The 25239-nt window shown below is 41.5% G+C and overlaps 1 protein-coding gene across 2 annotated transcripts in view; it reads right to left on the reverse strand.

The window, feature by feature from the left end:
- WASF3 (WASP family member 3) overlaps positions 1-14036 on the reverse strand; it is a 69421-nt gene extending 55385 nt beyond the window's left edge. For both annotated transcript variants that reach the window (XM_035325979.1, XM_035325971.1), the window contains exons 1-2: positions 13976-14036; positions 13609-13727 (exon numbers count right to left, since the gene is read on the reverse strand). The gene's annotated coding sequence lies outside the window, so the exon portion shown is untranslated. The remainder of the gene's footprint in view (positions 1-13608; positions 13728-13975) is intronic.
- Between the last annotated feature and the right edge of the window lie 11203 nt (positions 14037-25239).

The raw sequence follows: 25239 nt of genomic DNA on the forward strand, positions 1-25239 counted from the left end.
GAGTAGCTTAAAACCATCGTGTCTGCTGTTACGAGATTTTTTGGGTTTTAATTAAAGTCTCTTTTAATGAAAAGGAATTTTAAAACCACTTCCACTTTACAACGTTTAAGGAAGGAAAAGAGGTTCATGAACTTCATTAAGCTAATTATCTAACCCATCTAGATTCTCTACTGCTTTACCATCAGCCTCAACACCAACCAACCAAGAGATTAAGTTTGCCTGTTCCCTGTTAATTCCCTGTCCAGTAAATTTTATTGTTCAGATTGTTTCAGTATTATTTTCGTAGATATGGTCACATATTTTCTATTTGGAGTGCATTTCTGCCTGGGAGGAGCAACCAGCTGCTCCAGATGCATCATCTTATGAACACAATTTCCACAAAGGCAGTTTGAAAAAATGAAGAACACCGTGTCTGATAACCAAACCTAATATCCCAAAAGAACACTTAAGTTCCTTCGTATGTTCCATACCATATGTATATGTATACTCTAGATCTCCCTTAGCAGTTCATAACTGCAGGTATGCCACAATTTTCAGTCTCTTGCCTATGTCCTCCCTTCAGTCTTCAATAAAAATTGTTAAAAATGCCATTGCAGTGATGTTTTCAATGATCCCACTGCCTTCCTCTACTGAAGCTCTGGAAAATGACAGATAATGTAGAATATAAATCTGCATTTAACTTGAAGACAACGTGTAAGATGCAAAATACCTTGACTTTAGGAAAAAACTTAAGTGACAACTGCTTGCTGAAAGGCAGTGACCTTTCGGAAATCCACGTTGATTTGTTCAGGCAAAGAGCAAAAGCTACCCTCTACCACTCAGCAGGCAGGAGCGGAGGCATACACAGGAAAGGAAGGGAACCACATGCCCAAGCCGATGCCATGCTTGCCCAGGCAGCAGCAGACGGGTTCAAAGCAGGCATGCAGCTCGTGCTTGAAAACGGAAGCTATTGAGTCTTTTGGTTACACTGACCGTCCTGCTCCAGGAAGGGAAAAAGGGAAAGGACTCCGGGGAATTTGGCACAGCTTCAAATTCACGTCTTCCCATAGGAACACACAGTGCTCTGAGGTTGCAGCTCCACATCCCGGAGGACAGGGATGGAGCAGCACAGCTGTGACACACATGGCTTCCTCTTTCCCTTCCTGCTTCACAGCTGCTGGGGCTGGCGCAAGAGCAGCAGAGGAACAAACTACTACAGAAAAGGGAGAGTCAGCTGAAAGTTTGGGAAGTGCTGGTATCAAAGTGCATTGAACTTTCACTCAGAAACAGGCATGTGTATGCTAGATCTGTGGAAGCTAGCATGTAAAGGCACAGCAGATTGAGAACTCGATGATTTATCAGATCTTTGCTCTTCCACTGTATGTGATCTGGATATGAAATGCTCACGTAGCTCCTCATAGGTAAAGTCTGTGACCAAAATCACCTGAGCTGACCACTCGTGTTATCAGAAGTTACAAAATTCCTGGCAAACTCTGCATCAAATACCATGGACCAAAGCAGGTCATCCCAGAAGGTACAGAAACCTTAATTATCTTTTGCAGAAACAAAGCATCCCCTGATCTCACAGGACACTTTTTTTTTCTTTTAACAGTATAGATGCATACTGGCTCTTTTATTCTAGATGTTTTGTTACAGATTTTCCATAGGAGCCCCACTTAAAAAAAAAAAAAGTGACACAGGGAAGACACAATTCAAGCTCGCAGAACTGCAGGTACTGAATAGTGTTAACTTTGTTATCTTTCCATGTCTGGGACATCCATACCAATGGAAATGTAAGATTGACCTCTACATAGACCTGTACTTTACTAGCCAGCCAACTATATCCCTGGTGTCTTTTGACCTAAAGAAGGTTTCCAGAAAGAGATTTAATCATGTTGCTGGCATGCATGGGAGAAAACCAAAGGCAGCAAAACCTCCCACCCAGCTCACTTTCAGGAACAGCAACAGCACAGAGCTGCCCTGCCCTCCTGAAGCCTCCTGGCTTCTGTTTAGGAGCAAGTATTATCAGGTTCACATCTAAGTACCTACGAGGTCTACACCAGGACTACGACTTTAAAAGGACATCTTGCCACTTTAAAGTAGACAAGGTATTGTTAGGACAGCCAACAGCCCCATGTTTAAGACCTTCAAAACAAGCCCAAAATAAAGAAACCAGAACCAAGTAGGCAGCCACGGAGGGAGGAACCTTCCCAACAGCCAGAGCAACAACCACCAGAACCCAAAGAGTAAGCCTCGCCCTGCTGGGCTCCCCACAAGACTGAGGTTTAACACCTTACAACTTGGACCAAGACAACTTTCTAGATATCATCTTGCTGCTACAGAACTTGTGATGTCCTCCACCAAAGCATAAAACAAAAAACACAAGTAGAATAAAATGCCCACCACCCACGATCCACCACTGGTAATCTCGTACCAGCTGCATTCCTGAAGAAATAAGAAGCCAAATAAAAGGGATTAGGCAGAATTCAAACAGAAGTATGCAAGACCACACAAAAGGCGTGTTTTTGGATTTCATGCCCCTTTGCAACTTGGCTGCTTCCTCCTGCACAAGATGAGGACGCTGATTTAAGGGCTGGAAGTGATGATATGCTATCAGCCCCAAGCACAAACAGCACTAGCATGATTTATTTGTCCATTAGGAACAAAAACATTAAAAATAGATAAAGAGTGGGTGAAAACTATTACTAGAGCAGTTGATTGATATACGAAGGCTCTTCTTGGCTACAAAAAATCTCTTTGGCAAAGACTGCGCATTAATAAGGGAGAGATCTTCACTTTCTCCTAACCCTTCATGGTATCATTAACTGCTCCTGGATCAAACTGCTGTTATTCCCAATCTTACACAAAACCCTTAACTAACACACTTTGGGTGGGGGGAGGTAGGGTACCTGCAACTACTTCATCCTTATGGAGCAGCTGTTCAATTAGTCACGTTTTTTCCTATTCAAAAATCACCAAAAGTTGTTTCAAGCCTACAGAAAAAGTAACACTCAAGCTTCCCACTTTGGCTAAATTTATTCTCCTTTCAACACCCTGTAAAATTACATTTAGATCAGTAAGTTCTGCGTGCTTTGACCAAGGGAAGAAGATCAACACTTCACTGCTTTTTTGCTCACTTCAGCAAGTATACTAAGTTGTATTTTATAGAACACTAGTAGTATCATGCAAATTAATTAATCCACAATAGAACTTAATTATTTCTACAGCCATATCTTTCCTACAATAACATTTATCAATGCTTTGTTCAAAGTGGATTTAGAAGACTCAAAAATGTGGTTCCAACAAAAGAAGGCTTGTCCTTCAAGGTCTGCATTTCCATCCAGTTTTAGTGTCAAGGTTTTCTACATATATCTCCGTTCTAAAATATCAGGAGGTTGAACATCACAAAGGGAATATAATCACTTTCAATAAGTCTCAATTAATTTCACTGCTTTTCTTCCTGCAAGTTCAACACTCCTGTCTCCTACCCTCACAGTTAAATCTCCCCAGTGTTTCCCTGTACTTAAACATTGTTTCTCCAGCCTTATCCTACCCCTGACATTTAATGAACGTGAGCTAACTTCTTTGGATATCTGGGAGTGCTACACGCTGTATTTATTCACCTGTAAAATAGAATAAAGATATCTTTGATCAACAAATCAAAGCTGTTCATTGTTTAGACTGTCACCCCTCGGGCACACAAAGCTTACTTCAGTGTATTTTCTGATGCTTCATATTTAAAGGCTTTAAGAGCCATAGCTCTAACCGAGACGACAGAGAGTAGGGATGCTCAAACTACAGATTTAAAGCCATACGTTTCTAAGGTAGCTTCTTAATTCCAATTGTAAATTGACAGCTTATGTGTTTGTATCTGAACTTCAACATTAATTTTTAGCTTTGACAAATTAGAAGAAGCTGACTTTCTGTAAAAGGCTGACTCTGTGCTTCTCTGGAGCCCAGTAACTCAGCTGAGGAGAACTGCTGCCAGGCTGTGATTAACACTCAGCAGCTTAAGGTCTAACCGTGCTCCCTGCTCCAACCCCGACAGGCAGCTGTAACGATGCACCATTACGCTTAAGCTTCCAAAAACCATTTAACATTCGATTCTGCTGAGAACACGGTTCTACTGCGTTTTGAAAATAGAGTCGCTTTTTCCTCTTTTAGAAAGCCATGATGATGCCAGACATATGCTTGTTTTCCAAACAACAACTGTTTAAAAGAGAGAATACTCCTTCTGATGTCCCTGCCAAAAACAACATTCTGTGGTTGGAAGAAATGTGATAGTAGGCAGCTCCTCAGCAGAGGAAAGAAGGGCTTACGTTTGGCAAGGCATTTGAAGTCTTACATCTACATTCCCCCATCTTAAGTTTCTTTTGGGATGACTGCAGCAGGGGAGGGAGGACTTTCTTGTTTGTTTGGTGTTTTTTTGTGTGTGTCTTTCTTTGTTTTTTAAACACATCTCCAAGCATTTCACTCTTTAAAAAAAGCATCTGTGGGTTGTGGGTTTTTACCAGAAATGGCATAAAGCAGAAGTTTACCACAACACATCTCTTCCTTGCAGGGAATAGTAGGATAGAAAAGAAAGTCTGAGAGGGAAGTAAAAGAATTCAGAAGAAACGCATAGGAGTGAATCTGCAGCATGAGGAAGCAGAACAGAAAATCCAGATGAGGAAGTACCACACAACCCAGAGTGGTAACGGCTTTATCTTACGATGTAGGGCAGGGAAAGGAAATGATTGTATTTGGGGTTTTCAGCTGCTGCTACCACAGAAAGAAAAATAAAATAAAATAAAAACCATCATCATCTCATTATCTGCCCTTCAGAAGCATTTTCTCCACTGCTGCTGAAACAGTTTCTAATGGAGACAGCAAAGGTAATACAAATGTGCAACTTGAACCAGGTACTTCAGAGAGAGACTTCTGGGCATTTCAGAAAGCCACAGTATTAGGACAACATTTCAAACTGCCACAGTATTTTACTTCATCCTTCATTCATGCTCTAGAAGTAAATTACTCACAGAAATTCTAAGTGGACCAATTCAGTAGGCAATGCAACATAATCTTTTTGAAGCATCTTCTAAAACAACTGAAGTTTTGAAGTTTTCCCCAGCGATGGGATTTTAATTAATATTTCCCAGCAGCTTTTGCAAACAGAGTTGTAAATCCCCTCAGCAAGCAGAAGCCCCAGGAGCTTTTAAAGACCATCAGAGTTATTAGGATAGCGATCAGAACAACGCTACTGCAAAAGTGTACCTTCTCCGGGAGTTTGAAGTGCAGCATACAGCTGAATGGCAAATATTTTAGAAAAAAAAAAAAAGTCAGAATTCCAACGATCTTCCAGTAGTATTTTGGATGCAGCTATTTCAGCCTAATAAAAATCTTGAAGATAAAAATACCCAACTGCTTATTAGTCTGCCAACGTGGAAGGTTTTCCTGTTGTTAGCAGGGTGAATCCAGCAGAGAAATTCAGCAGCGAGGCACAAGGGTCTGTCTTCACAGCATTAGTAGCTTGAGATGCAACCCAGTATTCTCCTAATCTGATCTACGCACTTGTGTGGAGTTGCCCAGCCCAAATCACAGAGCGATTTAACTTTCAAGACAGATTTTCTACAAGAGCACGAGCAGCGTTTGATGACAGAGGCAAAGGTTGTAATAGCTACATTTCTGCTCAGGGCTGGACAGCTATACCCCAGTGCATTCTCAGACTCTCCTCTTGAAGGCATTTGTACATCCTCGCTTCAGCATTTTGGTATTTCACACTTACCACACACCAGCTCGCTATAAATACGATGCAATGCTGCAATGGGGATGTGCAAGACCCTTAGGATCTGCAGAATGGAGAGCTTCAAAGAGAAACAACTGGCTGAGCTGAAAGAGACAGGATTCCCACCATCAAGAACAAAATGAAGCTGCTGAGAGAGAAATGCTACTCCCTGCTGCTTTCTGTAAAAAGAATGGTGGACAGAAAGCAGGAGGCTTTCCACATACACCTGCAGGTCTCTTTGGCCAGCACAGCCTGGCCAATACCATACTCCTACGACAAAGTTGGATAACCTGGAACTGATGCTAAAGCACTTGGTACATCTGTAGCAAGAAAACCTGTTAAAATATAAGTTAGGATTAACTGCAGCCCCATTCCAGCCCTTAAGTTGGCACACATTGACTAGAAGGGATTTCAGTATTCAGGCTGTGTGCAAAGTAATACACGAGTGCCTTCAAATTCAGCACAGAAGTTAAAACAATCAAGTGTAGGCTTCATTTGAAGTGGTGTTATCTCCTCCACGTTTGCATCTGTTCAAGCATTTAGAGAAGCAGCCAACCTTTAAATGAAAAGCAGTACTTTCCCAGGAAATCATTCTGCAATAAACCCATGCTGCTACGAGTTCCAGAGAATTTCAGCATTTGCTAGGAAGCTCAACAGTAAGTTCAAACTGCTAGAAGAAAAAAACTAACAAGTCAAATTTTCACTAAAGCCCCTGTTTGAATTCAGAAGTTCCAACTCTTCATTCACATGTAATGATGCAGAAGAACTTCTCAATCTGTTTCCAAACAGATTGTTTGTTCAATCTGTTTGAAGTTTCAGAAGAAAACAAGTTTCCAAGCCTCGTCTTGTACCACACTAGTCTCCACCACTGCCTACCGCTCTGGTAGGAAAACATCAAGTTTGTGGCAAATGAACAGTTTTGCTTGGCACCATGAAATGGGGACCTTTTCCACTACAGGATTAAAAAAAAAAAAAAAAGAGAGAGACCAATTCCAACATTTGCTGGAATATTGTTAACATTTTGGTATTTTACATCCATCACCAATCAAATGTACAAATCCTCCAGCCCGTACTTGTTACTAGCAGTAGTTGCCACTATGAATTTCCACAAGAACCCTGGTTTACAACAGCTAAAGTCTTGGGCTATGAGTAAAGTACATGTCAAGATATCATTCAATTTTTCAAGTCACATATTACAGAAACTAATCTGTTTATACCTTTACCAAGCTTCTTGTTTACTTTTTTTAAATTACAGGAGTTAGGGATACAAAGGTTATATACCGCTCACTTGCTTAACCAGGCCTCTCTGCTCAGCTGCACAACAGCAATCCAAACCGTCCTCGCCTTACAGGACGTAAGAAGCACAAGAGAGAAAAGAAGGTTTAGCCTTTTCTGACCTCCGAAGGAAGGCGTTGCAACAGGAACAGCAGTTCTGGGCTGCAAGAAAAAGCTACTGGACAAGGAGGAGTGAGCAAGGGCTGCATACAGCACCTATGCCTGCAGGCATTAAACTAGACACTCATGAGGGGGTACTTCGACTCATGCAGGCCATTACCATCAGCAGCACCAGAATAAATTTCACCCTCTCCTTCATTTGGAAGCCCATCCCCTACTAACAGCCCCTCTACAGCAAATGACAAACAACCGGCTAACCGGTCAATGGAAGAAGGTCCTGATGGTCACAGTTTATGTAATGTTCTCCACCTACAAATATGGCAGAGCCCAGAAATTGCCCAACTTCTGCTCAATGTCCTTTGCACACAGCCTTAATTAACATCGTCCTCTTTGCATTAGCAACTAGACTTGCATAAAACATTTTCATGAGATTATACAAGCTTTGCAGTCTTCACTGATGTGGTGCTTCGTTCAGCTTCAGTTTCTATGAACATACCAACAACAAAAGGAAATATTTTTGCACTTTTATACTACAGTTATATTAGCACACAGTTGTGCTTTGATGATCTCATCAGCCCAACGATGTGGACACACAAGCTCTTCAGTTTGCCATAACATACAGAAAATAACTTGACTACCTATACTAGGCCTTTAAATAAATATGAACTTTTCTTTGTATACAGCACATGAAAGACAGTAGGAATGACAGGGTTTAAGAAAACACTGTTTTCTTCTGTTGGCCAAGTACATCTTGTACAGCCAGTGCCTAGAGCAGGACTCCTGTCAAGTGCAATCACACCACAACACCCAGTTCCACCTCTGAGGCCAGTCAACCACAACGCGGGGCTGCTGCTGAAGACAAGCACGCCACTAACATTGCCAATGTCAAAGAGAAATTTCTAACACATCCCAGCTCAGAAACTTGTGACTTTCAAGCTCTCCTATCATCACACACTGCACGTGCTATCTCGTAAACAGCCTCAGAAACTATCCTCTGCGACCTCCAGAGCATTATTACATCCTACCTGTCATGTTACATATCCACTGGGGGCATACTTATGCCATCAGTGACCTCTGCCTTCATAATCTTCCAGCACAATAAGACCATTAAACTTGCTTCATAAACCATGACGAAAACATGACAGTTTAATCCATAATACTACTGGATGTTAACAGCCAATTAATTACCCAGCAACCCAAAGGACAGGATGCTAAAGCAGCACACCGAAAGGCAGGAGCAGAAGAAAGAAGTTACAGCACTCCAAGAAAACAGCATCACTCCATTTCCCAACAAGCACACAAAGGCATTCCCACAACGAGCCACCTCTAACACATTAACGGCGGGGCAGTACTGTGCTAGGTATTAAGAAACTTGCCCCCAAAAGATTAAGGCTTTGGCTTGGGCAAACCCAACAGGAAGAATACACACAGCACCCTCCGAAGCACAGTCACCCAAACAGAACACCTCAAGCCTCATGATGCAGATGCCCCTGCACCTTGCTAGCACAGCCCTGGTCCAAATAGCACCCTGTTTTAATACGTAACTGTTCAGCAAACAGCATCAGGATATACGGAACACAGTTATGTGTGCTCATAGACAAGAACCTGAAAGCTGGACAATGTCTTAGAAAGAACAGAGGAACGACTTCCAAGGAAAAAGTTGAAGAAAAAAGGATATAAAAGGCTAGATGACAGCAAAAAGTTTTCAGCATTCTTTGCCTACCAGAAAATATAACAGGCTCATGTAAAACTTCAAAGAATTATAACTGCTAGAAATGCTACAATTTTGAAGGTATTTTCTATCTATCAATTTAACATAGCTCATGCGTTAAACAGCATTTTCACTACTTACACCATAAACTTTCCTTCCTGATGTTAAAATTCTACCAGCAAGCAACATAAAGCTTACAGAGAACTTGAAAAATCACCACAATACACATCGAACTCTAAACCAAATGCATATTCAGACACCCAAAAAGCACCCCAGAAGTATATTAACACTAGTTACAACAGTCAAACTTTAAATATGCTTTTGCAACAGCATGGGAAGAAACAAGTATTGCATATGCCTCCAAGAAAATTTGTCTCGTTTGAACTTCATGGAGATAAATATTTTCATCAACTTGAATTTATCTGTGCGTACTGCTGTGTAAATAAACATCTGATAGAGTTTTACCACAACTAATTATTCTATAGCTTCCACACTGGGATAACCTCAACAACAGGGATGTGCATTAAAAGGTCATGCCAAAGAAACAGTGAAATAGCATATTCATTTTTGGAACTAGGGAGAAAAGCCAGGCTGTGTACCACATTTGAAAATCAGTTTGTCTGTTTTCCAGGACAAGAAAAAAAATGAGTTTGAGTCAGCCTAAAATGCTGTTTCTGACAGATTAATGGAAGTTAGCCTTAACACAGATTACTCCTATTTGTATCAATTAGGATGAGTGTAAAACATGAACTCAGAAAAGATTCAAATTACCATTGATATCTATACATATGTTATGTCATTTGCCAGCATTTTAAAGGCTGCATCATACTCTAAAAACTATTCTAAAATCTAACTATCTACAGAATGCAAGATTAATTCAAAAACTAAGGCCAAAATATTTGTATGCTGGCCATGTCCAAGACACTTATTTTCGTTATGTTACTGCGTTCACTAATTCCTAGCCAATTCTGTAACTCAGCACTCAACAGTCCTTGTGCCAGCTCTTTCCAGTACTTCCAACAACAACAAAAACACTCTTGCAAGGAGATTTGAAACTATGAATGATTAGAAGAAAAACAACATACTTTAAATACAACACATTTGTTAGCACACAAGCGATGGGAAAACATTTCACTCCTTTTTTGTTTTAAACACAGACGTCAGTTAAAAAATAACACAAGCATTAATCAAGTTCAACCTGGGTAACACTCAGCTTTTCTGCTTTTCAAATATATTCTTTAAACTAGAAAAGATAATTAACTCAGAGTTAAAGCATGCCTTCTCAAGGGGCATGAGTAAAACAAATTTAGCATAAAGATATTCCACACTTAATACAAACACCCACTGCCCCCCATCTTGACCCCTATGGCCATGTTTGGCCATCAAAACCCTAAGAGAACAAATTGATGACATCTGTAATCAGCAGGTAGGAAGGCGCTCCACAATCTTGAAGAGGAGTAACCAAAATTCTGCTTAAAAAAAATAAAAATACAACAATTGACTCTGGACACAGAAAACACCATTTGTTTAATGGCACAAAATTTATTCGGAAAACTGATCTGCCGAGTGCTTACAAATCTCTGTAAACCGCTAACACTAAAACCCCTAAAACTAGATTTGTTTTCAGAAGAACAACACTTCAGAAGAACAACGCATCTAATACATGCTTATTATACTAACAACCCTTCAACAAAAATTCTCCAGCAGTGTCACCTGTAAAGAAATCAAGCAAGACAAGCTCCTATTTCACTGCTTAAGTAACCACAAAAACTTCCATTTTAATCTTCAGCTGTTTCTACACACAAATTTCTTAATTTCTTCCCAAATGTTTTGTTCCCCTTTTGGCAGAGGAAAAAGAAATTACATTTATCAGCAGCTAAAAATATTTCAGTGACTTGAGTTTCTAAGACAGGGATGAAAAAAACACACTGCGTCTCCAGTTAAAAAAACCACTCCAATGCAATATTTCAATAGCTTTTACAACAGGCTGGCTTCTGAACAGCTGGATCTAAAATAAGTGTGAAGGAAAGCACTCACAGGTTAAAGTTGAGCAAATAAACCTGGTGTAACCTCACGTTATTTTCATCATTATCTCTAAATACAGGCTAGGTTCTCAGGAGAAAATGTGTCACGTAGCAGTTCTGCAACAAAGCTAAGGTTCAAGGTGCCTTTATTTGATTCTTACCTAAGCCACTGATTTTCCTACATAACAAATTCTGTTTATTAGACTTCCATATGGAGGAGAAATTAATACCCTCTCCCTCTTTCCATTTCTGCTCTTTTAAGAGACTAAGTTGTTACTTTCAAGCAGTTGTTACCTGTGCCCCTGGCACCCCTTGCAGAAGGAAGCCTCTGAATGCAGAGTGCAGCTGCAGATAAGGCTGGAAGGCACCTAGCTGCAGTCTGGTCCTAATCAACGTCTCCATATACTGGATGGCTTCAAAACTAGAGAACTAAGACATGAGCCAGATGAAAACAACATCTCCCCGTCACTATCGTAAACCAAGTCTTAGCAATGAAGTCCATGAAGTCCAAAACTTTTAGCTGGTACCACACATCAACTATGTGAGATATTAGTAAAATTTGAATAATAATAATAATAAAAAGATAAACGGTGTGGTGTTATCCAATCTATTTCAGATTTGGGTCCAGTTCCAAGACCACACCACTTGAACTAAACTCCCACCAGCAACTAGAGACAGGTCTGCAAGAACAGCCCTAACTGAAACAAATTTCTTGCTCATTCCTCACTATAAGTAGTCATGAGAGATTTAGAAGGTAGTGCTAAGGGAGGGCTCAGAAGAACAAAGATCTAACTGCATATATTTATCTTTTTACAAGATGAGAGGTTCTCTCAAGGCTCATTATTATTCCATTCACTTCGACTTACACCAGGACTGAAAGGTCCATGCAGGAGGTTTAATCAAGAAATGAAGACTTTCAAAGGCAGTAGAGCTACCCACTGTCCAGGTAACTTATGCAGTGACTTAACTGCCATTAGCTCTTCTGGAATTCTTCTCTGAAGTATCTGCTCTGGTTTGTTTGTTAGAAATCCTGTCCTGCTAGTCACTGTATACAAGTACCATTAGTTCAAAGTTTCTATCATCTGTCACATGATGACTTTCTTCCACTTTCCTTCACAGAGTAATACTGCCCACAGACACTTATGTCATATAAATATGTGGTGCGCACCTCCCCACCTGTATATACTTGAGCTAAAGTAGTCACACACCAAAGAGCCACCAGTCTGCAAGAAGTTTGTATCAGTGCTCCAAAAACAAGGTATGGTGTACATACACTGAAAAACAACGCAGGTTCATGCTGCTATTGAGAGTAGTACATGTTGGATCGTATAAATCAAACACGCAGCCTCAGTAACGTACTCCTGCTACGAACGCATGTTTTTAAAGCACAAGCAATTCTATTTCAGACATATAAAGTCTTTTTTTTATTAATTCCATGGACAAACCAAAAAATTAGCAAAGGCAGTGTAATTTCAGTAGCTATTGAGTATAATCAAGACTATTGTTTCTGTATCTGTTTAAAAAGTGTTTTCTGTTTGTTCTTTATTTGCAGAAAATAGCTGTGGAAAAGAAGAAAAAGGACTGGTTCAATTATTACTTCACGTACAACAAAACCTCTCCATTCACTGCTTAATAACTACATTCATATTTCCACTGGCCATAAAAACACCAAAAAAGCCCTTCAGCAAGCAGTAAGAAGAGCTTGCTTTGCACAACTTGTCCCCGGAATTCAGCTGGAAATAAATCTAGCTTGCGCATTGCATAAGGAGAACACGGTCTGGTCCTGGGGTCGAACTGAAAAGCTGCAGACTGAACGTCCTTCCTTCAGGACCTGATGAAAGCTACGTTCACAGAGCAAGGATGACTTACTGCCTTCGTTGTAGTGTAGATGGGTCCTTCCACATATACACAAGTACTTCATTCTAATGGGAACTTAAATAGAGAAGTAAGCTGTAACTGAACATAACACCTAAAAAAGCTCAGTTCCACAGCTCAAATATAGGGTTGGATGCTTTGAATCTTGAAGTTTGCAAGCACTGTAACTTTATATTTACAGGTTAACAGCCCGGGTATTAGTCCATGTAGTTATTCTATGTTATGTTGATCTCCATGTATCAGAAGCCGGACATCTCCACAACTTAACTACAGGCTATAGCATGGGAGAGCATGCTGGAGAATAAGAACTGCAATGCTATTCCATTACTTCATGCCCTTCTTCAAGCACACACTATTCGCTACTATGGAAAATACTGTATCAGGCAGAGTCAAAACAACAGCCTGCCTCATATAAACATAACACTTTTTGATTCCCCACGTAGAACTTTAAAAATAAAATAAGAAAGGCCAGCCAGGCGCAACACGGGAAGCAAAACAACGTCCTCCCCCTCAATTTAAAGTCTCTGGAAGTTCCTGGCTGCTTTCACAATTTGCTCCCATCTTTTTCTAATAGGAAGACTTCCCCTCTTGTTCCCTCTGGCTTACAAAAGCAGCACAAAGAACCGCAGCAAGACAGCTTTCCTCTGTCCCTGCACGACCAGGGCGTAAAACTAAACCATTTGTGAAGTATTTTCTGTCAGGGCACTCACCGCTGCTCTCAATACACATCACTCGGGCACCGGCCCCACTTCACCGATTGTTGAAGAGAATGACGAATAGTCCCAATCCTGTTAGATACCCACTGCAATTATAAAACTGTGATGGAAATGAGGAGGAAAAATAATAAAAAAAATCCCAACCTTTTCTCAGCCAGCTTCAGGCACTCAGCAGCGACAAACCGCGGTCCTCACGCTCCTGCAGCCGCTCCTCCGAGCTTCTCCTCGCCGGCACTTGGGGCAAACACCTCACGGGAATTCATCTGCGCGAGTAGAGAAGGGAAAAAAAATAAAAATAAAGCGCTTTGTAAAACTTCTGACCCGCCGAGGGCTCCCGAGGGTTACCCCCCAGGACTCTTGAGGACCCCCGGGGCCAGAGGAGCCCCCCACCCGCTCGGTTTCGGGGGGCTCGCACCGAAGACCCCTCCCGGGGGACGGGACCGGAGCCCCCCCGGTCCCGAGGCGGTAACGGGGGGGAGGACGGGGGGGGAGGGGGCGGCCCCGCACCCACCTGGCGCCGCCGCAACCACCGCCGCGCAAGCCCCTGCGCGGGCCGAGCCGCCGCTGCCTCGCGCCCCCCCTCAAAGCCCCGCCCCCTCGGCCGCTGGTTCCGCCCCCTCACCTCCCTCCTTCGCCCCCCCGTGAATGGCGTGTGCGTCGCCCAATGGGAAGGCGGGAGGGAGGGGTTGGAGCTGTCAATCAAGGTAAGTACCGGGGGGGTGAGGGGCTTCCCGCCTCCAACGCCCCCCCCCCGGCCCTCCCTCGGGGGGGGGGGCTGAGGGACGGGGCCGCCCCTCACGGGGCTGAGGCCGCGCTGCCTCCCCTGGTCCCCGCAGCCCTTTTCTGCCCGCCCCGCTGACCCAGTTCCTAGCGAATCCCAACCCCAAACGGCTCCGTGCCCACCCCGGGCTGAGGCTGGGGGGGTTTTGGGGCCTGCCCGGTGCCACCGGGGGCCCGGCGCTTTGTGAGAGCCGCAGCTGTCCCCGCACAATGTCCCCTCGCCGGGTTTCGGCCTTTGTGGCTGTTCCAGCCCCCGCGGCTTTTGTTACTCGCTGCAAAGCCTTCGGAGGAGAATGAGCCCGATTTTATCATCTGAATGACATTTGGGGGGGCGGGGGACGCGGAACAATCGCCACGCGAACTTGAACGGCCCGGGGCGCTTGGGTAAATAGGGCGGAAAGGAGGGGTGGCGGGGGGCAGCCCCAGGGCAGTCAGTTTGGGCGGCGGAAAGTTTGCTGAACTCCACTTGTGCCGCCGGCTTCAGCAAAGACGGGGCTCACATGCACCTCCTCGCAAAAAGCAGTGCTCGCTACTGCTGCTAATCACAGAAAAGTGCTTTGTGTTTAAGGCACTGACACCCGCCGTGGTAGGAGGCATCGGAACCAGTGGTGTAATCACAGGAGGTTATACAGCAAAAATGCATTAAGCCGAGCGGCTTTCTTCTGCTTTGCAGGGCAGATGGTGACTGCTTTAAGATCACTAGCAAAGCAAACAGAAAAGGAGTCACCGAGCAACACAGCCCTAAAAGAAGGAAAGTGGCAGTCTTTTCATCCAGCATAACGGCTCGCCAGGACAAAAATGGTAAGGGGATAACAGCCTCCAACTTTTCAGAGAACTCCTTCTGCTAAAAAGGAGACTATTTTCCCTAAAACACACACAACAAGAAAGAGGGAACTTCAGAGACTGTAAAATAAAACATGCTAAATGACCTTGCCTTGTTAAAACACCGCTGCATTAATACTCATTCAGTCATGCTTTTTTCATATGGAAAATGGGATCTTGAGGCTGGAAAAAATATTAATTTCACAGACCTGTCGCTACCATAATTTTATTATGCTCCATCAATAGAAGCAAGTATCCTGTGTGATGCAACATTTTAACGAACATTTATTTTGTTCCACCTGCTTTCCAGTCTCTTGGATTCCTTCACAGCTTTCATTTTTCTCCTCTGTATTCATGACATTTCAGCACCAATAGCTATTTTTAATATCTAAATCTTGTAAAAATGGAACTCAGGCAGAGCTTTATTACTGCAATTTTGACCTTGCTTCAGGATTTGCATATAAGGCAAATCTGCCAAACCATTTGCATTTAATCTGTACTAAGTTTTCATTAAGACGCATACACAAACAAAGAAACCAAAAAAAAAAGTGGTTAAATTATCTGCAAGTAATAATTTAATAAGCTTTTGTCCTAACCATTAATATTTTCAAGTAAAATTATGCTTCAGAAAAGCCCTCTGAAGCCAGAACCTTCAGGTTTAGATTGACACACCAAGAGATGTTCAGGATTGATCTTTCTGCTATTAATTTCACTTGAAGGCAGAATCAGGCTTCAGAGGGTAATGAAAAGGCAGGGTTATTGGAGACTGAAGTCAAGATGAGTTGGCGGAAGCGAGCATGAAATATTCTTAGTATTTGCTCACACTGAATTAGATCAAATTTGTAAGGACCTCATTTTCTTGAATAGTTGATTTCACACAATATATCATAGAATCACAGAATGGTTTGAATTGGAAGAGACCTTAAGGACCACCCAGTTCCAACCCCCTGCCATGGACAGGGACACGTCCTACTAGACCAGCTTGCTCAAAGACCCATCCAGCCTGGCCTTGAAAGCATAAGACAAAACAATCTCTTGAAAGTCTGTTATATTGCTTGTTGCTTCCCGCTGAAGAGCATGTTTCATGATTTGGAAATCTTTTTGTCTTTCAGGAAACAAAGAATTGCTGAGTAATGTTAAAATAAATAGTGTTACGCAAATGATTTACAACACTACTGATAATCATTACAGCATCTCTGATTAATAATGGAACATTGATGGGTCCCTGAAGAGTCTCTTGCTGAATCAGCTTTTGCAATAAATTGCTTTCCCTCCAGCCACAGCCTCACCCTATGGAAAGGGCCTCCAAGTCCTGAATGAGGTAATTGATTTAGGACAGCTAGAGGATACACGCGATGCACAACAGAAGATGCTTCATGAATTACTACATCTCTGTTAATGGAGTTTGTTTTCCATTAGTGCAAACTGTTTAGCCTTGATAAACTTGTGTAAGTATTTCTCATGGTATTTGTATATTCAAATTTCATTACTGGTATTTTCATACTATTCATATTTTTCAGGAATATTTTCCTGAGACTATTAACTATTTTTGTTTTGTTTTGATTTTTTTTTTCCTTTTAATACACCAAGATTGCAGGAATACTGAAAAACTAACAAAGTCTATGAAAAACGCGATGCAAGTGGATCCTCAAAGGAAACATTCAATATAAGTTCAAAGAGGCACTCTGTGTAATCAATCTCCTGAAAAAAAAATGTAGAAAAACAAGAACAAAAGGAAGGCTAATAACTTTTCAAGACAGCTACTTTCATCAACTAATAAAGAGTTGTAATTCTGCCAATTAATAGTAAGGTCCATTAACTGTAAGTCATAAAAAACTATTTGCTATGCAAAATACTCATTTTTCTTTGCTGGCTCTGACACATTGGTACAGCAGTGGATTAGGATACCCCGTGAAGCAGGAATCAGTGATGTATAACAGGAGTGGACATAGTCTCTTAATAGTTTTACAGCATTGTCAGTTGAACAAGCTCCCTTTTTAAAAACAAGCACACAAAAGACACGGTTCCAAGTTCACTGGAGATTAAAAAAATGGAATACGGAAAGCCATAACTAGTAATAGACCGTTGATTTAGGAGCTGTACTATGCAAGGCACATTTGGGACTAACAGGATAAAACTAAGAAACAAAAACTATGGGCTCAATATCCAGTCTGAAATAGGAGAAGGGAAGGTAAGCTCACAAAAAAAGGTGGGACCCTGAGAACAGGACTATGTGAGAAGTTTCAAAGTGTGCTGCACTGAGCACTTCTCCAACAGCTAAGAATAAGTTACATTTTATTTATTCTGTCTGGATTCACTGTCGAGGTATAGTGGAAGTATAGTATCAAAGGGGGAAAAAACCTCCTACTTGTTAAAAATAGGCTCTCCCGGATAACAAATGAAGGGATAAAGAACAACAACGTGTTGCTCAGTGTTCAGAGGATTTATGCAGCTGAGTTCTGGGAAGCCTATAGCTGTTTTCTCACTCTATTGAGCCCACAAAAAGACATGGATATTGCAAGATTTATGATAACTATGATTGCTCCCATACTGATGTCCAATAGATATTGGTAGCCTCACTCCATCTGATTTGTCTGTCTTTCTTGTAGTATCATGAGTAAGGTCTACCATTTCAGACTGCAATCATCCACTTCCCACTGGCTTTCAGCAACTGTTTATCATCTAACTCATATAAGTGCCTTTAGAAATCTCTCTTCTCGTCCACAGAAGCACACAAATAAGTCAGGGAATCAATGTTATAGTCCGCTAACATCTTTCACTTTAGCAAAGTGAGGGGGAGAGTTAGACACAGCCAGAGCATGAAGATAAGCTATCTGAGCATCGTGTGCCTTTGGCCTGTATTTGAACATTTGTCATTTTCCTCATATGTGGAGATATGCGGTATGATGCATGGATGGTATAAGGAACCAATCCCCCAGAAAGCAAGTTTCAAAGTACCCTCCCTTACTTTCCATACAACTTCTGTAGCAACTCTGTCCACACACACAGAGAACTATCTCATATTGTCACAAGGTTTCCATTTCTCTCCCTTTCATTTTTTCTCTTCCATGCTCAAGGGTTTAGAGATGGTAGGACTAATGAAATCATCAGGCAAGGGAGTCAGAATCTACAGTATTGCCTTGCTTTGCGGGTCAGAACAAGAGCCATAGAAAGGTGCGGATGGGAACTACACAGGTCAAAAATACCCTGTTTTTTCCAGCAAAAATTCAGACCCAGACACACCCTTGTTCAAGATCTTGGAATGTCACAGCAGTGTCCTACCTCTTTAGACGCTAGCTGCAGTCTAGGGTATAAGATAGGCTAAGGGAAAGATAGCGAAGGAGATGGCTGTGATGAAAAGGTTAGTTAAGTTAAATGATTTTCCATCATTTTTATTCAACTATAAAAATATAGTGGGTGCCAATAGAATATATGGTTATGGACTTGTTAGGAGGCACATTACATGGCAAACAAATATGGAGAGTACAGTCAAAAATGAATGAAAATGTAAAAAATGTGAAAGATTAAATACAATGCCAGTCTTTCAACCATAGAAGTATGCTTCTCTCATTTGAAAAAAAACTGTCACGGTAACACCTCAATTGCTGACCACATGGGAAACAAATTGCAAACAAGCATAGCCATTTAAAAGTCCATTCCTAGGTTACAGCCTTTGTGGCAAGCACCAAATGTGTGTCTAAGTTTGCAAAATGCTAGCACAAAACACTACTGAACCTCTCCCTGTGAGGTCTTATGAAAAGTGCACTGTTACATTCTGGTATGTGACAGGGAAAGATAAAAGGCTGCGGGCAGCGTGCATTTCTCCCAGTGTCTTGCTAAGGGGCACGTTTTCCATTTGAGATGCCTTTTCCAGAACCTCTTTCCAAGTGGACTTGATATCTGGGGTCCCAGAGTGGAAGAAACTGGTATGTAAATAACTGAAGTATGGAGGTAATGTAGGGGAACACTGGAAGAAAATCAAATGCATGGATCTCAAATAGTTTGGACAAGGTGAGACAGATTTTTATGGAGACCACCTTTCAAAAAAATATATAAATTTACAGAATCACAGAATAGTCTAGGTTGGAAGAGACCTCCAAGATCACCGAGTCCAACCTCTGACCTAAAACTAACAAGTCCTCCACTAAACCGTATCCCTAAGCTCTACATCTAAACGTCTTTTAAAGACCTCCAGGGATGGGGACTCAACCACTTCCCTGGGCAGCCTGTTCCAGTGACTAACAACCCGTTCAGTAAAGAAGTTCTTCCTAATATCCAACCTAAACCTCCCCTGGTGCAACTTTAGCCCATTCCCCCTCGTCCTGTCACCAGGCACGTGGGAGAACAGACCAACCCCCACCTCGCTACAGCCTCCCTTCAGGTACCTGTGCAATAAGGTGCAATAGTGCAATAAGGTCACCCCTGAGCCTCCTCTTCTCCAGGCTAAACAGTCCCAGCTCCCTCAGCCGCTCCTCATAAGCCTTGTTCTCCAGACCCTTCACCAGCTTCGTAGCCCTTCTCTGGACTCGCACGAGCACCTCCATGTCCTTCTCGAGGTGCGGCCTCACCAGAGCCGAGTACAGGGGGATTTAATGCAAATAGGAAAGTTCACACTAAAATTAAACAAGGATATTAGTGATATAGACTTAGAAAATGGGGCAAAAATGACATCAAGATAGCTTTTAATCCACCCTCCTGTGACAAGGCCAGATGAACAAGAGAGAGCAAACTTTGGACTGATGTATGTTTGGTTGTATTAAAGAATTTAATCTAACAAGGAGATTTCACATTTTTCTCCTGCATTCTTGCCTAGTGTGTATGGTAAGAAAGTTTTTACTAATGTCTAACACAATTTTTCCATGATGTAATTTTAGCATGTTCTTTTCTTGTGCTGTCAACAGTGGGCTTGGACAACAGATTATAACCTTGTATTATTTGAAGGCTTCTCATGTCTCTCTAGTCATTCATTCAATGAATTAAGCCCCTAGCTCTTTCAGTCCTGCGTAATTCTCTGGTCATTTTCCTTTCTTTCTTTTGGATTGCCTCCACGTTTGCTGCAGTTCACTGCACAGAACTAGACACGCAGCACTCAATACCAATGCCGCATGTTTGCTTTTCCTGTAATCGTATGACATTGTTGATACATATTCAACTTGTGAGTCACTGTAACCTCAACATCTTTTTCAGCAACACTTCTGCCTGGTCAGCTGTTTTCCATCTTGTGTTAATGCACTCAATTTTTCCAGATTAAGTGCAGACCTTGCATTCTCCTTTTTGAAGTTCATCCTAATTTTTTTGGACCAGCTGTCCCATTTGTAGAGATTGTTTTGATTGCTACTCCATCAGGTTTGTGCCATCTGCAGATGTGATAAGCATCTTTCTATTGCATCATCCAGGTCATTGAAGGAAATACGAAACATTACCAAACTCAGGACACACACCTGGAGAATCTCAGCCAAGAGTTTTCCATTGCTACAGTGAACCTTTGATAACCATTCGATGATTGTTGCTTTCCAAACAGTCTTCTCCAGCTTCTTAAAAGGCTATTCAGCCAGGTTTTCTCCACGTTGCATATGTGACATAGCAATGTAAAAAACCTCTATTTATACCAACATTTTCAAGGGAACCAAAGTTAAACATTTCCTTAATATTCATGGTTTTGTTAATGACTATTACTTATGCCTTGTATCTAGTATACATACAACACATATTCATACAAGAGACACAAAATGATGTTTCAGAATTGTCGGTGAAAACCAGGCATTTGGACACCAGTATGCAAAAGCAGGATTTTCACTCACATAAGGTCCTTACATTTGAGCATGCAGTAAATAATTTGTATGAGTGTTTGCTCACATGACTGAGGGTCAATATCACTTCTGCTCAAACTGGAATGCCTCCTTCCATCTCTAATACTGCAAATTATCACTTTCCTAGGCTTCCCTAGTATCCCACAGTAAAGTATCAGCAATATTGCATTCCTGGAAAATATTAGCCTGACTGTCAGCAATAGGTTAGTTGACATTACAAAATTTTGCCCAGACTTTATCAAGAGTACGATATTATCACTGCAAAGACTGATCAGTGATATCTGGTATGATAGGTTGGAACAATGAGCAGTCTTTGGGACATTTCAATATTCACCCTACTCCTTTCAGAGAGGCGTATTGCTCTATGCATATTTTTCCAACATAAGCCCTTCAAAGGTTTTGTTCTTTGGCAGCTCCCGAGATGATACACTGAAGTCATCTTTTGAGCAGCCCTCTGGTGAAAGAAGATTGCTTGAATAAGGCAGAGCTGAATAAAAACCAAGATTAAAAGCAAAGCTATTTCCTGCTTCAGAAGTAACAGTGATTGTATTGTGATTAAAAACAAACAAACAAACAAAAAAAATAGAAATTAATTTTGAAAAATAATCCAAGTGAAAGTTAGATCTTCATCAAAGTATTAAAATGGTTGAAAAGCTGTCAGTTTGAAAGATCAGCTTTCTAAAAATAAGTAGAGATGAGATGGGTATTTGAAAACCAGCTAATTTCTTTACAAGGCAAAGCTTTATGCATAATTAATATGTCACCGGAGGATTTTTCAGCAAATAAATATAAAACTAAACTGTTTAATTATCAAGACAGTTTCAACTACTTATTGCTTCTTCCAATAGAATGGACTTGCCCAGTGGTGTGGAATGTTACTGAAATTAGCTAAAGCTGAGATGTGGCTGATAGTCTAAAATGCAGAGCTTGGAAACAGGAAAGAAAAGCTTATTTTCACAATCAAGCATGCTTTTAATTTTGGAAACAACAATTTTTTCTTTGTAATGAAGTTTGAAAGTGTTACATTTCTTGGATTATTTTTATGAAGCTTGTTCTTTAATTGGCCTTAAACACATAACTTTGGCATTAAAATTCTGTAGCTTTTATTCCGCTTTTTGGCTGAAACTAATATAATTTAGTGTTTTACATTAGAAAGTGAGGAAAGTCATGCTCTTCTTCAAAGCACAATGGTGCATTTCATTATGCAGAGTTGTAAGGAATTCACTGTGTTAGGTCTCTGTCTTGCATGTTATATCCCAAGCCTTTTGTTGTCTCCAATTACCCATGCATTTTTGTGTACCCACAAAGCAAGAGGCATGAATCTCTTCAGATATCAGTCAAGAGTTCAGTCCTGCTGACAGCAAAATTCCCTTGCCCTTGTGTTATTTTAGGGCCTTTGGCTAATCTGTGTGTGGGTTTAGAAGTTCCACCTGTGCCTCTAGTTCCATGAGGTCAATTACTTGAAGGACTAAATCTTATATCACAAGAGCATGAAAAGCAGCATTTTCTATGGGTCTTAACTGTGCCTGAAAGGTGCATGTCTGCCTACAGTCTTCAGGGGCGATGCCTGCAGTCTCCGTTCTCATACACAATTCATATAAAATTGCCCCAATACACAAGCAAATCTTATCCATGTGCACGCAAACTGGAATAAGCAAGAGGCACTGCACTGCACTCTGAGTACTCACTGTGTCAAAGGGAACAGGAGCACAAACTTCCAACAGTAATTAAGCCTTGCTGAGAAGTTGAGCATATGTCATACACAATAGCCTGTCTCCTCTGTTTCCCTCCCTTCACCCCCTTCTCCCCCTTAGCCCCATTCTGGGTAGAGATAAATTAAAAAAAAAAAAAAAAAAAATGGAATGAAGGGGAGATTTTTAGTAAATCTTAACAGCAGCTTTTCAGCTGTAGGAAAATCTGTTGTTTGGATAACAGCATTAGAGGAGGATTTCTTAACTGATACAGGAGAGAAAGAAAAGCAGCCACAGCAAGACAGAACAAAAACCTGTCAGAATAAAGAAATCTCAGTGAGCCCACAGAAAGGGTTATTGAGAAGCTCTATGAGAAAATGAGAGACAAAGTCCTTACAAAATTTAGATGCTCAGGAAGGCAAGGCGGAAGGGAGAAATAGAGGCTATTTGCTCATTGGGTTTTAGTTGGAATCAGAGACTGCTGTCTTTCCTACCATACATCAAACTGAGCTCCGGAACTCCGGAATAAAAACAGTTCAATACAGACTGTCTGCTGCTGTGTCTTTTTGATTATGTTTTTTCAACCAATACCTCATTTGAAACCTTATCCCCCCACCCCCACCCCTCACCCCTAAAAAAGGCAGTTAAGAAACAACTGTGATTACGTAGCATATTTTCCCTATTACAAGGCACTTAAAGTACAAGAAAAAGCCATCTGCTGTAACTTGGCTGCCCTTTTCATTTTAGGTTAATCCACATTTCTGGCTTTTTCATCATCATTCCCAATTAAATACTTCTCCAAAACAAATGTAGATGGTTTTACATTTTTTATTTAAACATTCTTATTCAATTCCAGTACTTTTGGCAAGGTATCTGACAAAATCATCATATTTTATATGAAATAATGCTGTGTAAATTTTCTCAGATTTTCCATTTTTAGATTGATCTCTGGGGAAAAGGACTGCAAAATCGCATGTGACTAACAGCCCTGGCTTTATGCTGGATGCTGTAATAAAATGGCATCATAGCATACCTTGAATTTTAAATGCTTCCTTGTACGGAGTTCTTGTGTGGCTCTCTGTTCACTTCCACCTTACATTTCTAGGAAGCTACTAGAAGAAGCTGCTGTATTCTGCTTTATACAGTGAGAGAACTGCACCATGTCCTGTCTCTTGGGAACACATTTGATTTTTATTCTGCCTATTTCTATCTATTGTGCTATAATCTAATACAAAAGTATCTGTGTGGAGAGCAGAATGATAGGAAACACTTGCCCTGGAGTTCTAACGCTGTGTCTCCTATTTCAGTCTTCTTAATGAATAACAAAACAAAACAACAAGCTGACAAGTCTGAGCTTCTTTTAGATATCACAGCAGGCACATGAAATAGCTTCTTCCAGGCATACTGATCGCTTTTACCACATTTATAGTACTCTAATAAATGCTTCTTGGAGCAGCTCCAGGCAATTGTAATTAATTCTCAGTGGGATGCTCATAGTGGTCACCCTGGATCAGAAAGGTCAGGACTTTGTCTGTGCCTTTACAACATCAGTAAAAATTAAATACCCACTTTCCCCAAAGGTCATCACAAGCTGAATACACAAAACAATCAATCTCAATCAGTTTCCTGTTTCCCGCTGTTTCTCATTATTTCTGTAGTTATCCTAAAAATTAAAAGTAAATACTTAAACAAATCAAAGCAGAAGCCGTTTTCAGAGTGTTGATTTAATCCTCCATCCTATGCCAACAACTGATGAATACATAAACAGGAAAAGTGAGATAGCCCCTGCGAACACATGAAGAGCCATTCACCTACAGCAACTCCGGCTTTAATTAATCTCCCTGCCTTCTTAGAGTGGCTAAAAGAGGAAAATCCAGGCTGGCAAACATCTGTTGCGCAGTGCACACAGCAATAATTCAAGGTTCGTGCCTATGCAACCTGAAGGAAAACACCCCTCTCCGCTAACGACGAAGCCCGCTCCCTCCCGACCGCTCAGCACCATGGACAGGGCACGCCGGGAGGCGATGGGGTGGGAGCGCCGCCTGGCACGCCGGGCACCTCGCGCTCTCGGCGGGGTACGCACCCAGGGCGCCCCGGTGGCTGGAGCGGAGGCACTATTTCAGTGAAAGCTCTCCGGGCCCTGTCGCCGCCCGGGCCGGGATGGCCGCGCTGCTTCCCCTCCTCCCCGCTGCCAACCCGGGCGCGCAGGCAGCCTTGCAGCCAGCCGTGAAGGGCAGCAGCCTTTATGACACGTCTTTATTTACTGCATACATTTTATGGCCAAGCCTCGGTTTTATTTTCCATAGCTTATCATGCCCTTTGAAAAGGTCAATGCGAAATTGTGTTTTTTTTTTTTTTTTCTTTTCTTTTTCTTTTTTTTTTTCTTAAATGCTGCATATCTGGCAGCTTGGCAGTTCTGCAAAGGGGGAAGAAAGAGGAATGAGACCTCAACATGAGGGAGGCATAAATAAAAATAAAAATTAAAAAAAAAAAAAAAAAAAAAAAGGAGAAAAATGGAGGTGTATGCACCCAGCTAAGAGAAAAAACCTCAGCCAAAAGTCACACACAAAATAAAACCTGTTCTGGACCTTTCAAACCAAACAGTTACTCAAAACTACTGTCTTTCTGAGGCGGAGAACATCAGGCATTTTTTTGCTCAGTTACGAGTGCCT

Source organism: Oxyura jamaicensis, chromosome 1, assembly GCF_011077185.1.
Source record: "Oxyura jamaicensis isolate SHBP4307 breed ruddy duck chromosome 1, BPBGC_Ojam_1.0, whole genome shotgun sequence".
Taxonomy (NCBI): Eukaryota; Metazoa; Chordata; class Aves; order Anseriformes; family Anatidae; genus Oxyura; species Oxyura jamaicensis.